The sequence below is a fragment of the Schistocerca americana genome, chromosome 1 (assembly GCF_021461395.2).
Source record: "Schistocerca americana isolate TAMUIC-IGC-003095 chromosome 1, iqSchAmer2.1, whole genome shotgun sequence".
In the NCBI taxonomy this organism is placed as follows: Eukaryota; Metazoa; Arthropoda; class Insecta; order Orthoptera; family Acrididae; genus Schistocerca; species Schistocerca americana.
In genome coordinates, this window is record NC_060119.1 from 1,173,371,290 (window position 1) to 1,173,384,811 (window position 13,522).

General features: G+C 42.4%; 1 pseudogene; it reads right to left on the reverse strand.

Annotated features, from left to right (window-relative positions):
- Window positions 1-11,033: 11,033 nt before the first annotated feature.
- LOC124555597 lies at window positions 11,034-11,151 on the reverse strand (annotated as a pseudogene).
- Window positions 11,152-13,522: the final 2,371 nt, after the last annotated feature.

A 13,522-nucleotide genomic window follows, 5' to 3' on the forward strand; every position in this document is an offset into this window, starting at 1 on the left:
CTTCAAATACATTCTCTGTCTCCTCGCCCTCAACTTGCTACGTCGACATGCATACCTCATATATTGGTGTAGACTTGGTTTGCTGTTGATTCTAATGGGATCAATGCTATCATAGAACTGCTCATAATAGCTCACTCTCTGTCCTACCTTCCTATTCATAACGAATCCTTACCCTATACTCGTCTGACCACAAATCCACGTCTTCTTTCCATTTCACTGACTCATACTGTATCTAGATTGGAACTCTGCATTTCCCTTTTCTTCGACATTCCCTACCACGTTTACGTTTCTGATATTCCATGCCCCGACTCGTAGAACGTTATCCTTTCGTTGGTCATTGAATCTTTTCTTCATGGTCACCACCTTTTCAGTCCTTTCATGAAATCCGAATTGGGGACTAGTCCGGAATCTTTTGCCAATGGAGATATCATCATATCCAACACATATTGTATAAGGCGAGTGGACCATGTCATCCCCACCATCTACAGTTTAATGAGCGTAGTGCCGTAACAACCACGTAATGGGATTTGACTTTGCTCGCGGAAAGTAGGAGTAGTGTGGACGTAATAGAATATCAAACGCCGTCTCATCGGATTGAGTTATTAAACGCTAGGTATTTTTTAAGCCAGTGCCATTTAGTTTTGTGACCGTAGCATGTAACGTATGTTGTAACCGTTCTATGGTGGGACAGCGATTGCTCTGATAAGTGACAAGTACGATGCGAAATAAACGTTCATCGGTTAACAACAGATCACGTCACGTCACTGTCGTTGGTAAAACAGGAAGGCTCAGATGAAACCACACCGTCTTACTTGAAGTTTGAGGTGTTCCCTGTACACTCAATCCCTCTCCCGTGCGTTAGCAAAAATGTGGCAGTGAGATGCTACCTGTCTAGGATGTCAGACCCCAAATAACGGTCAGTAATAAAAAATTCACGGACATGGTTTAACTGGAAACTCACTCGACCGACATCGACAGACGGATCAAGACATCGCAGAAAGTAAAATAACCGAGACGTGAATGTGTGGTGTATGTGAAAGAGAGTCAGCATGGTGGGCGGAACAAATAGCACAGGCACTTTCCTTTGAATATCGGAAAATCCTAAACACTCTAGAGAGCGCGTATTCACAAGCACCTCGTATCGTCATCGAAAAATGTGATAATTCCATAAAGGCGACTAGAGAGCTGTTGCAGCCATCATTGCGGGAAGAGGAAGATCTGAGCCATGTAATGTGTTTAGCACTAGAGTTAGGTATCCAGAATCGATACCTCCTGAAGCATGTTAAAGGAACGCCATTCATGCTCTGTGGTTGTTCCTTCTATTTTCTCTGTAACCGACATCCAATTAAATGTAGCCATCTGGTATAGAGAACGGCCAATTATCACGACCGTTACCCACGAAATGACAGCGTTATCAAAACCTCGTAATTTCGTCAACCGATATTTGCTTTCACTGATGCAGGCACACGATACGAGGCAAAAGACATTCAATGTAGTTTTGAGGTATTTAATCTCATTGGGGTGAACCTTCACCGTCTCTGGAATCATCTGTTTCTTCTTTTCACGAGTAACCGCCCATTCGTGTTGGATACGTTGTTTGTTACGACTACGAGGCAATGCAGCATCGGCAGTAGAGGACTATGCGGCTCTTCAACATTAATCAGAGTTGGTGACGTCCATAGACGGGATCCTTGCAATTCAGATCGACACACAAGAGAGGAGTCATCTGAGTCGACAGGTAGGATTTAATGGCCACTAATCATCTGCACTGGAGTAACAACAGTTGGTCGTTTCGAGGTCACCTGAAATAATGACATTAAGGGAACAGGAAATTTTAGGGACACCTCAATTTGCTGCTGTTGAATCATTGGAACTTCAGTAAGCTCAACAACGTCCCATCCTTTAGGCGGTTCTGTAGGAGTTCCCTTTATTGCGGGAGGAATAGTAGGAGAAACACTAGAGAACTCAGCAACCTTCTTGTACTATTGACCCCATCAGGAATGCAGGCTTCAGCGCCAAGATACATCAACCCAACCAAGTTACTTCAGGGAGTGATGGGTGAGGAGTAGACATATCCGACTTCTCACCATCCTGCGTAAGACGTATCTTACGTTGCACCGTGGACACTACCGACTTGGCAACAATAATTTCAAGGCCGTGCAGCGAGGCTAAAAGCGGAAAGTTGGGAGCAGTAAGCTGCACATCCCTGTATTGGTCCATTACACCTGGGGAAGTCGTGGCACCAACCTTGTGAACAGTAGAAACGAAATCAGCTACAGTCAGTTTTCGACACTGTTCAAATAAGGACGTCCATACAAACACCCGCAGCGGCAATTAGATCGAGGGTGCCCACTTTCACTGTAGGGAAATCATATGCCTATTTGCCCGCTATACGTTGTATGAACGCGGTAACCACAGACCTGTAGATAGTAAGGAATGTTAGGTTGAACTACCATCTTCACTGAACAGAATCTGCCATAACACTGTAACCAGTGACGAGTGGACCAGCGTTCGCGTCATGTACTCCTCACATCATCATATGGGAGCAAAATCTCCTTAAGTAAACTATCGTCAGCTCCCGGCTGGAGACTGAACAGTCGGACATCGATGTAAACCAGTTCCGCGTTAGCAAGATGCACCATCACGAAGCTTGAAGGTAACTTCAGAACCATGACGGAAAAGCAACCTATCTACTTGTAGTGTGTAACACCGAGAATGCAGATAAAGTACCTTCTGCACCATCCAAAATTTTTTGGCGTTCAATATCCCTTGATAACTTGTACTGAACTTCTGATTCTGAATGTGTAAGCTGTATTACAAAAGCTATTGTTAATACGTAATGAATGTAATAGTTTATTTATGATTGTATCTTATTGATTGTAATCATGTTTTTCATAATGTAAGTTGCTGGATAATAGCCAAGGGAACTTTACTTTAATGTATCGGGAGCAACGACGAAATGGCAATAGCTGTGTCGTTGTTTATCTTTGCGTATGGAGACTGTCACGCTGTAAGCAGAGAGGGATCCGAGCAGCTTGAGTGATTAAAGAGTGCGGGAGTGTTTCTTGTGCACTCCCGCAGACGCGGTGTGGACCTGTGTACTCTTCAGTGTAGGCGTGCGCACCTAATTCGCTAACCCGCGAGAATTGAGAGCACGAGGGGAGTGGACAGGTGGAGGAAACTGCAGTTCAAACTATGCTTGTTTTGCAGTTATACGTGGCTCTGGAGACGACTCGGTGTTCTGAATCAGCAGCAGCAGCAACAACGGCAGCTCGGCATTGTGATCGGCCACATTCTCCGTCGTCCTCACAGCTACAACATCATAAGACTGACAACTGACGGATATAATACTGTAGAGGCTTTACCCGGTGACACTTCTTTCAAAAAGTATGACTACTTGAATAATAACCTGTAAAAGTTAAAACTTGTACGGCACCTGCGTTGTCATTGTCCTCAGAAACTATTACCAAGCCTGGTCACTTTCCTTTCCATACAGTCACCGAGTGTCGTACCAACATGAAAATTGAAATTTCCTGGCAGATTACAACTGTGTGCCGGACCGAGACTCGAACTCGGGACTTTTGCCTTTCGCGGGCAAGTGCTCTACCGACTGAGCCACCCAACCACGACTCAGGACCGATCCTAACATATTCTGAAAGTACAAAAATTGATTAAATACTTTCTGCCAGTTTCTTTGGTAACAACCAGTTTCAGTATAAATTTTGTGCCTCAGAAAGTGGTCATTCTCATATTTCATAACGGAGGCTTAACGAATTTGTAATTTTGAATATTAACTTCAATCACTTAAAGTAACGTAAAAGTTGATAGGGAAAATTAATAACTAAAGACACACCACAAATTAAGAATGTGCAATTTCATTTATTCTGTATTTATCTTAGCGAGTCACTTCTATTGGCTTGGTATGCATTTTATTGTTGCTATATTAGCCGGCCAGGGTGGCCGAACGGTTCTAGGCGCTACAGTCTGGAACCACGCGACCGCTACGGTCGAAAGTTCGAATCCTGCCTCGGGCATGGATGTGTGTGATGCCCTTTGGTTAGTTAGGTTTAACTAGTTCTAAGTTCTAGGGGACTGATGACTTCAGATGTTAAGTGCTATAGTGCTCAGAGCCATTTTTTGTTTTTGTTATATTAAAAGTAAAATCTGTTGCTCATTTGCTTAAAGTAAATCAAATTCAGTCTTTCAATAATCAATAAAGTATATTAGATTAAGACTAAATTATTCCTTAAGAAGGGTCTGTTTTATGCTTTCCTCCTACTAACCGGTGTTATTTCCTTTCGGTAGCAATAGCCTTACTCACTGTACAATTTCGTTACGTATACGCGATCACGGTTAATTACATCGCAATTTAATTGGCCAATTAGGAATGGGGAGGTTCCAAGTGGTTCCAAGAGCTTTACAAAAAAGACATAGCTATCAGTATCCAAATAGGCAGTATGATACTGTTTCAATATTACATGAATTGTATCACACGCACACCTTTGATCATCCAGGTGGCACTGTGGTTACCACAATGGACCAACATTCGGGAGGACGACAGTTCAAACCCCCGTCCGGCCATCCTGATTTAGGTTTTCCGTGATTTCCCTAAACCGCTCCAGGCAAATGCCGGGATGGTTCCTTTGAAAGGGCACGGCCGACTTCCTTCCCCGTCCTTCCCTAATCCGATGAGACCGATGACCTAGCTGTTTGGTCTCTTCCCCCCAAAAGAACTCCCCCCCCCCCCCCCCAAACTACGATACGACGCAAACGAAGACACAAACAAGACTCAGGAAAAGCTGTCCATATGCTCGACGCTTGGGTGAACTGATAAACTAAGAACCTTCCCACTCCACGCTCGATGCAGAACTACGCTAGACCACGTAAACCACGAAAAAATGGCGGAAGTATATATATATATAGGTTGCTTGACGTATCGGGTTGTTATAATTAAACTGACGGTGTTGTGAGTGCTGCAGTGTGGTCTTCATAAATCGCAGATCATTGAAGCATCATACGTATGTTCATTAATCGGTGCGCTCGCGGAGTATGTTGAAAAAATAATAGTTCCACTGTAGGCAGTGAGAATGTGAAACTTTTGCTGTTTCGACGTCAGTGAGCTGTTTCTTACTTGGCGACGCATGCTGATTTGTTTTGTGAAGTGATCGTCGGTGCTACGATTTCAAGAGTTCTGATGGTTGAAGTCTTCCTAACGTACAGCAATCGCTATTGAGCAGAAAGTCCGTGCACTGCTGATAAAGTCGTTTTATCAGAACTGCAGCAATGGCAGTGTTGCATTGCTGGAATATTGGGGACATAAACACCTGCGAAGCGGTCTTTTATTAATTAAAGATATACAGAATATGATCAAGAAAATTTTAAAATATCCCAGTGCAGTTGTTGATGGCGTTGCTGTAACTGTTGTATAGCGAACGCTGCAGTACCTTCCCCAGATTCCTCAACCGGTGCTCGAGCTTTGTCAATGGAGTTTTCCATCTCCTGGTCAATACTTCGAAAGATTTTGGGGCGTATGTTACACCGGTATCCGTGTATAATTCAGAATGTGCACCAAATGAAGCCTCAAGGTAGGCTACAACGACATCATTTTACTCTTCATTGTTTGGCACGAACGGAAATGGATGACACGTAGCTAGGAAGAATTCGTTGGACGGACGAGGCAGATTTTACAATGCACAGTCCACAGAACTGTTGTGTATTGGGTTCTATTCCACCACATGTTGTGTGGGAAAATCCACTACACTCAGCTTATGGGGACTGTGTGGTGTGACTTAACAAGCTCCTTCATTCTCAGCCCGTTTTCCTTCCTTGTGCAACAATGATTCCAGCTTTCCAACAACACAACTGTGTTCACTCCATTATTCTCAATCAAGATGGGGTGATACCACCTGTAACTTGCCAGGTGAATCGTTTGCTACGTGAAACCTTCGGTAATTACCGCATCATCTGCAGAGAATTTCAAGACATGTGGACGTGGCCTTTGAGATGCCTTGACAAATCCACGTGACTTCTGGTTGTGGGACTATCTGCTACATTGTCTCCATGGGGGACACACCGGGATTCTTCTTGATCTAAATGACAGCGTACGACGACATACTGGTCTGATTACACGAAATATGCGGCTAGCAATTGTCGACCATTTCCTGCAGTCACACCACATTCTGACTGCTTGTAACGTCATATTTTCACCTGGTGGTAACAAATACGACCGTTATTTTTTCAACATACTCCTCTAGCAGACCTATCAATGAACATATCTATCATACTTCATTATCTTGCGATAGATACAGCCACACTGCACTCGGAACACTGTCAGTTTAATTATAACCACTCGGTAAAGTGATGAACCAATACCTTAAGACTACATGCTTAATAGCATGTCGATGCACATTTGCAACAAAGTACAGCAGCTGTTCTGCATGACACGAATTAGACAAGTTCTTGGTGACTTTTTGAAGGTATGTGGCACCAGATGTCTACCTACACATTACGAATTCCTTTATATTAAGAGCCGCTTGTCTCTGAGAGGGAGATGGCGCCCAATAGCGCCCTACAGTGTCCCAGATGTGTTCCACCGCGTTTGGTGGCCAAGACAGCGATCTGAATTCACAAACATGCTTTTCAAACCACTGAAGCACAATACTGAGAGTCATCCTGCTGGAAAATGGCATCGCTGACGATAGAATAATTAACCATTAAGGAATGCAGGTGGATTATTCCTAGTCAGTTTCAGTCATCGTGATCATCACGGGAAGACAAGCAACAAAAATTTAATATGGAATGTACACATGATATCAAGTAAATAGGTTATCAAATCTGTCAAGAAACCATGCCAAAGTACTTATAAACGCAGTACATCATGGGTTACAAACGCAGAGGGGGGGGGGGGGGGAAATCCCCCCCATCCCCCCCCTGCAAATCGCACACTGGTCTACTGTCATCGTGTATTGCCTATAGCTATGTAAGCTTCTTTTAACTTTGAGGAATTTCTAATCCTCTAAAAGAAAGTTAAACTGCCTATTCATGTAATGTAGTCCTTTTATAACTTTTACAGGTACATTCATGGAATTACTTGACTCACTGTTTTAGCCTATTTGCTTGATATGATGTATACAAACGATTCACAGACAAATGACGCACACGAATTCGAGCCCTTAGGTTACCTTGACCAGTGTGGCGCCCGGAAGGAGGAGGTTAAATACTAAAATAAAATTTTCGAAATGCTGATAACGTGGATCCCACTAGTCGGAACAAATGATGAAAGCGGATGAATGGAAATATGCCGCCTAGTCGGATGACACCAGGTCGATGCCGTGTCCAAACAACGGTAATCGGAAACAGACATCCATAGATTATGCCCCCCCCCCCCCCCCCCTCTTCCTCGGTTTAATTGAGATGAGTTCACATGCTGCATCTTTCATCCTCGGTTGTGAGGATATTGTGAGGCCAGTTATATGCTGTTTACAGTCCTTGTGTACCACGTATTGCTCTGAAAACATTTTGAATATTTAAGTACTTCCAGTCCATCCAAGGGAAATTTGAATCTCTAACCCATGATGTACTGCGTTTATAAGTACTTTGGCATGGTTTCTTGACAGATTTGATAACCTATTTACTTGATATCATGTGTACATTCCATATTAAATTTTTGTTGATTGTCTTCCTGTGATGATCACTATGACTGAAACTGATAAGGAATAAAGAATAATTTGTATAGCTGATGGGTATAGTGCAGTTCTGCAAAACCTCAGGATTTCTTGTTCATCACTTTATCTATCGGGGCAAAGGACTTGGTGTGAATTAGGCTGTGCCAAATGTAGCAGCATATTCAGAAATTTGGTCCTTTGTATGTATTCAGTTTGATCTTTCGTGTTACACAGAACAATCCCCGCGCTTGGGCATATGGATGCAATCGTATGGTTCAAATGGCTCTAAGTACAATGCGACATAACATCTGAGGTCATCAGTCCCCTAGACTTAGAACTACTTAAACCTAACTAACCTAAGGACATCACACACATCCAATCCTGAGGCAGGATTCGAACCTGCGACCGTAGCAGTAGCGCGATTCCAGACTGAAGCGCCTAGAACCGCTCGGCCACAGTGGCCGTATATCTGTGAACACAGAACGGGATGGGAAAACAATGCCTGGAGGGGTCTGCCCACAGTTGTCAGTATTTTTCATTTAAAAAATTCTTATTTATTTTAATATACACAATGATTTTTAAAAAATGCATGATCAATAACTGCCAACATAAATATCCTCTGGAATTCACCATCTAAGATTAAACAATACTTAAAATTAATGGAACTACAATGGAATTATAACTTTTAAATAAGTGTATTCTTTCAATTTCTTTTATCTCTTTTGGTAATTTATTGTACAGTTTTACTTCGTAGAAAATGTTGTTTTGAGTTTTATGTTTATTTTTTCTTGGCAAATGTATGTTGAGTCAGGCTCTTGTTCCCCGATCGTGGACAGAACTGTTTGTGCAGTAATTACCAATGTTATTTTTGACGTGTACTACCGACTGGTAAATGTATTCACATGGAGCAGTTGAAATGCCCAGTGTTTTGAACAGAGCTTTACAATGAACTCGACTACCATTTTTGGTTATGATTCTTACGGCTCTTTTCTGGAGTTTGAAAATTATGTTCACATTTTGTGCATTTGTTTCCCAAAAAAGGTTGTCATAGAATTGAGTGTACATATAAATAGTACGTAACTAAAAGACACTGCATGTTAAACACTGATGATACGATTATAAGGGCATAACATACTGATGCCATTCTGTTTGCAAGTACCTTTGTCAAACTGAAATTCATGGCATTAGTTTTCTTTATGTTCAATGTCACTTTAATGCTTATTGACCACTCATAAACTTCCTTAAGAGCTTCATTTGCTTTTTCTGCAAGGAATCTTTCTTATCATGAGTGTTTCCCCATAAAAGGGCACAGCCTTTTCTTGACGTTTCTGGTCAACAGACCCTGCGTAAATTCAGCTAAATCCCAAATCTCCTCAAATGAATGAACTCTCTTATTCTCTGCGGAGTAGACATTGCATTTCAGAGGCAAAGGAAATGCTACATTGTAGTTTGTAATGCCAATGGGAAATGCAAATCCTATCGTTACCACTCACATACTTTGACCACTAATGTTGACAAAATGACTGACATAAGCGACTCATCAACAAAAGCAAAACGAGGATAATGGAATGTAGTCGAATTAAGTCGGGTGATGCTGAGGGAATTAGTTTAGGAAATGAGACACTTAAAGTAATAAAGGAGTTTTGCTATTTGGGGAGCAAAATAACTGATGATAACCGAAGTAGAGAGGATATAAAATGTAGACTGGCAATGGCAAGGAAATCGTTTCTGAAGAACAGAAATTTTTTAACATCGAATATAGATTTAAGTGTCAGGATGTTGTTTCTGAAAGTATTTGTATGGAGTGTAGCCATGTATGGAAGTGAAACATGGACGATAAATAGTTTGGACGAGAAGAGAATAGAAGCTTTCGAAATGTGGTGCTACAGAGGAATGTTGAAGATTAGGTGGGTAGATCACGTAAATAATGAGGAGGTATTGAATAGGATTGGGGAGAAGAGACGTTTGTGGCACAACTTGACTAGAAGAAGGGATCGGTTGGTAGGACATGTTCTGAGGCACCAAGGGATCACAAATTTAGCATTGGAGGGCAGCGTGGAGGGTAAAAATCGTAGAGGGAGACCAAGAGATGGATACACTAAGCAGATTCAGAAGGATGTAGGATGCAGTAGGTACTGGGAGATGAAGAAGCTTGCACAGTATAGAGTACTATGGAGAGCTGCATCAAACCAGTCTCAGGACTGAAGACCACAACAACAACAAGCGACTCACTCAATTTAGCCTGCTTATATACGCCTCGTAACAAACGGAATGGTCATTTGTACTTTATCACATTTATAAACATCTCCAAATTCATTACCAGATCCTGAGCTTCCAAACTAACTTCGAGCTGTGCTAACAGGTTAGGATATCACCATAAACAACAATACAATTAATTATGTAAATAAGAACTTTTAAATGTAACATATTTTTTAAGATGGACTAAAAAGTATAAACAATTTTCTCCTCAAATACACATTCCCAACCCTTTACAGGTAATCTAGAAAATGTTTCCTTTAGAATTTTTAATGGCTATGACAAATCCTTGTTGAAATTGAAACGCTGTAGATAATAGTAAGGATGTGAACTATTCACTTATTAATTACGTATTGCATACGTGTCAAGTTTTTCTTTTCAAATTCTACGAGTATTTTTAGTCATTAAAACTTCACAAGCACAAATCTTCATGAAAGTCTGTATGTGGTCGGGTGTCTCTACTGGGTTAGCAGAAGTCACTGTATCATGCTTAGCGCGTTTTAGAAACATTAAAATGATTTGTAATATCTGTTTTCTGCTTTTTACTGTTTTGTGCGTGTTAATTTTTCAGTCTATTTCAGTCGTTATGATAAGATAAACAACAGATGTATGGTGAATTTCACGTTTGTTTGAATCTCTCTTTACCTGAGTCTACCAATACTTGGCTTCCTCCTCAATTAGTTCATGGAAAGACATCAAAGGGAAAATTTGGAGGGAATGGAGCTCAGCTGGGGACTTACCAGCAACCGTTCTTACTACGGAACATTCAAAAGTGGAATAAGAGAAGGGGAAATAGCAGTGGGACAAAAAGTGCCGTCTGCCACATGCCAGACACGTAAGCGAGTTAATATTGAATTATCATCGAGTTCTGAATTGCTGAAAGATTCAAATCGCTAATTCATCGGGAGAAGGCACTCCGCCTTCAGGCCACAAGTGATCCTCCGGGACCATCCAACCGCCGTGTGATCGTCAGCTGAGGTTGCTGGTAGGATGGGTGAGTGGTCAACACACCGCTGTTCCGGTCGCTATGAGGGTTTTCTGTGACCGGAGACGCTACTATTCGGTCGACTAGCTTCTCAATTGGCATCACAAGGATGAGTGCACCTCGAAAAATGGCAACAGCGCATGGTGGCCTTGATGGTCACCCATCCAGTTGCTGACCACGCCCGACAGAGCTTAACTTGGGTGATCTGACGGGAACCGGTGTATCCACTGCGGCAAGGCCGTTGCCGAATTCATCAAGAAGATAGTTTAAAATCATCTGCAAAATTCCTACCGAACAAACGCGAGAAAACAACGTGATAGAAACCTGTTAAAAATAAACAGAAGCTTCATAAATGGGGTCAGTGTTCTGTTCTGTATCTGTTGGAGCACGTATGATGTCACACTCTTGAATACTATGACACCATGTGTTGAAGTAAATATCCGTTACGGTTGAGTTCAATTAACCCTACAATCATCATGAGATGAAGTGCACCGCTTAAGGCTAAGCAGCCTGTACTTTTTACTGTCAGAGATAAGCAATCTATTCGGCGTCTCCGGATGTAACCTCACTTATTTCATCAATAATAACAAATCAACACTACGGGCGACACTCAACCCCTTATAGTCGCCTACTTGAGTGCGAACATTAAATTTACGCTGGCCGAGCGGTTCTAGCGCTTCAGTCTGGAACCGCGCGATCGCTGCGGTCGCAGGTTCGAATCCCGCCTTGGGCGTGGGTGTGTGTGATGTCCTTAGGTTAGTTAGGTTTAACTAGTTCTTCGTTCTAGGGGACTGATGACTTCATATGTTAAGTCCCATAGTGCTCAGAGCCATTTGAGCCATTAAATTTACATTATCTCGATTGGTGCTCGTCTAAGTTCCTTTCTGATAAAGGAGCATGTAACTGTGCAAAAGAAAAAGACAAGAGCAAGAGAGAAACATTTTAACTATCAGAAAGTTATGGTGGAAGAGTTCTGTGTTCAGCCATACAAGAAAGTATGTTGCATGTTCGGGTCATCCACAGTTCTGAATTTAGAACAGAACACATAGGGTGAATTACGATGTTTATTGGAGCTTTAAATCCCTGGGCTCCACACTGAAACCCTCGCTCCTACCAATAGTTATTTATGACCCAGGTGAACAAGTCCCAAACCGCTAGTAAATGCAACTACGGTGTGGGACGGCGCGACCACTTCTTGCCCCTACTTTGCGCTGCTTCCGTAATGAAGCGGTTCTGTGTGGTGAGCCGTTGGGCGACGCGTTTAATAGAAAGCGCCTGACGGGTCGTCGGGCGCCGATTTACAAGCCAATATACTGAGCGCCGGCCGTGTTTACTGCCGCACGCGAAACGGAGCGGGTCAATTTTCGGCGAGCCTAGTGGACACGGGCCGGCCGGCCCATTCAGGGGGAGCACCTGCTGCAGGGCTGCCAACGGAATGGCCCGCTACATCACCCGGCCTGCGGCCCGCTGCATCACCTGTGCGGCCGCCCGCCTTGAGTGAATCATGAGGCTGCTGACGTCACTGGAAGGTCGAAGGACTCCTCCGCTTCGCTGTTCTACGTTCCTCCTCGAGATGTACCGACGTGTTCCTGCACGCCGAGCAGAACTATAAATCTCACCCTCCTCTCACCACCACCACCACAACCTCCACAACTACCAGCACTAGCTTCCCTATTAAACCAACTTCCTGCATTTTTTTCGTCACAGATTTAGCAATTTTTATGATTCTATATGTATGTTCAGGAAATATGTAGCTTTCTTGAAAAGTGTTAGGTTAATGAACTATATTGATAAAAAAAACTGCTCACAAATTATTAAAAAAATCAGTGCAGTAAGGAAATTGCAAATTGTATGAACTATTTAACATAGTGAAATTAACCAAATTTTCTCTCTTAATGTTTATGACAGACTGGATTTAGTGCGATTTTATTATGATATACAATAAATAACAGATTTTATCTGTTCCTAATAAACAAAAAAGAGCTGTAACTCTTCAGGCTTTCCCGGCGATCTAATGACATCTTGGGTTGTCGGGTGTTCTGCCGGATATCAGCGTCGTACTTGCACGATATTTCGGTTACGTAGCTCGTAACCTTCATCAGGTGCGACCTGAGAGTTACTATTAAGAGCTGTGGAAATGTCCCCCTTATGTTTGATCGATAATTCACTTTCGGTGCAGACTAGCCTACCATCACATAAACTGCTGACCCAAGACAGAGACTTTGAAAAGACATTTGGCTCAAATCGGATTATTTTCCGGGACACCTATAGTATGTGGACGATACGTTTGTCGATGGCGGGGCGGAGCGACCCATGTGGTCGTAACCTGTCATCAGCTTCTCGGTGTCCCCAATAAAGAAATACAAGTGAAATAGGAGAAAATCTAAGGGTGCTCGCAGCTGCTTTTATAATACAAAAGAATTAATTAAATAAAAACGTCTTAATATAACACGTTTTTAAAATGCAATAAGAAGTAAGAAATTATTTCTCCTAGCCCCAAACATATTCCTAGCCCCATGCAGATAGTTCTGGAAATTTTGATTGCTATGGCAGTACATGCATAATTTAAAATGAAAAATGGGGATGGGATGCAATAATATTGAGGAGGAGAACAATT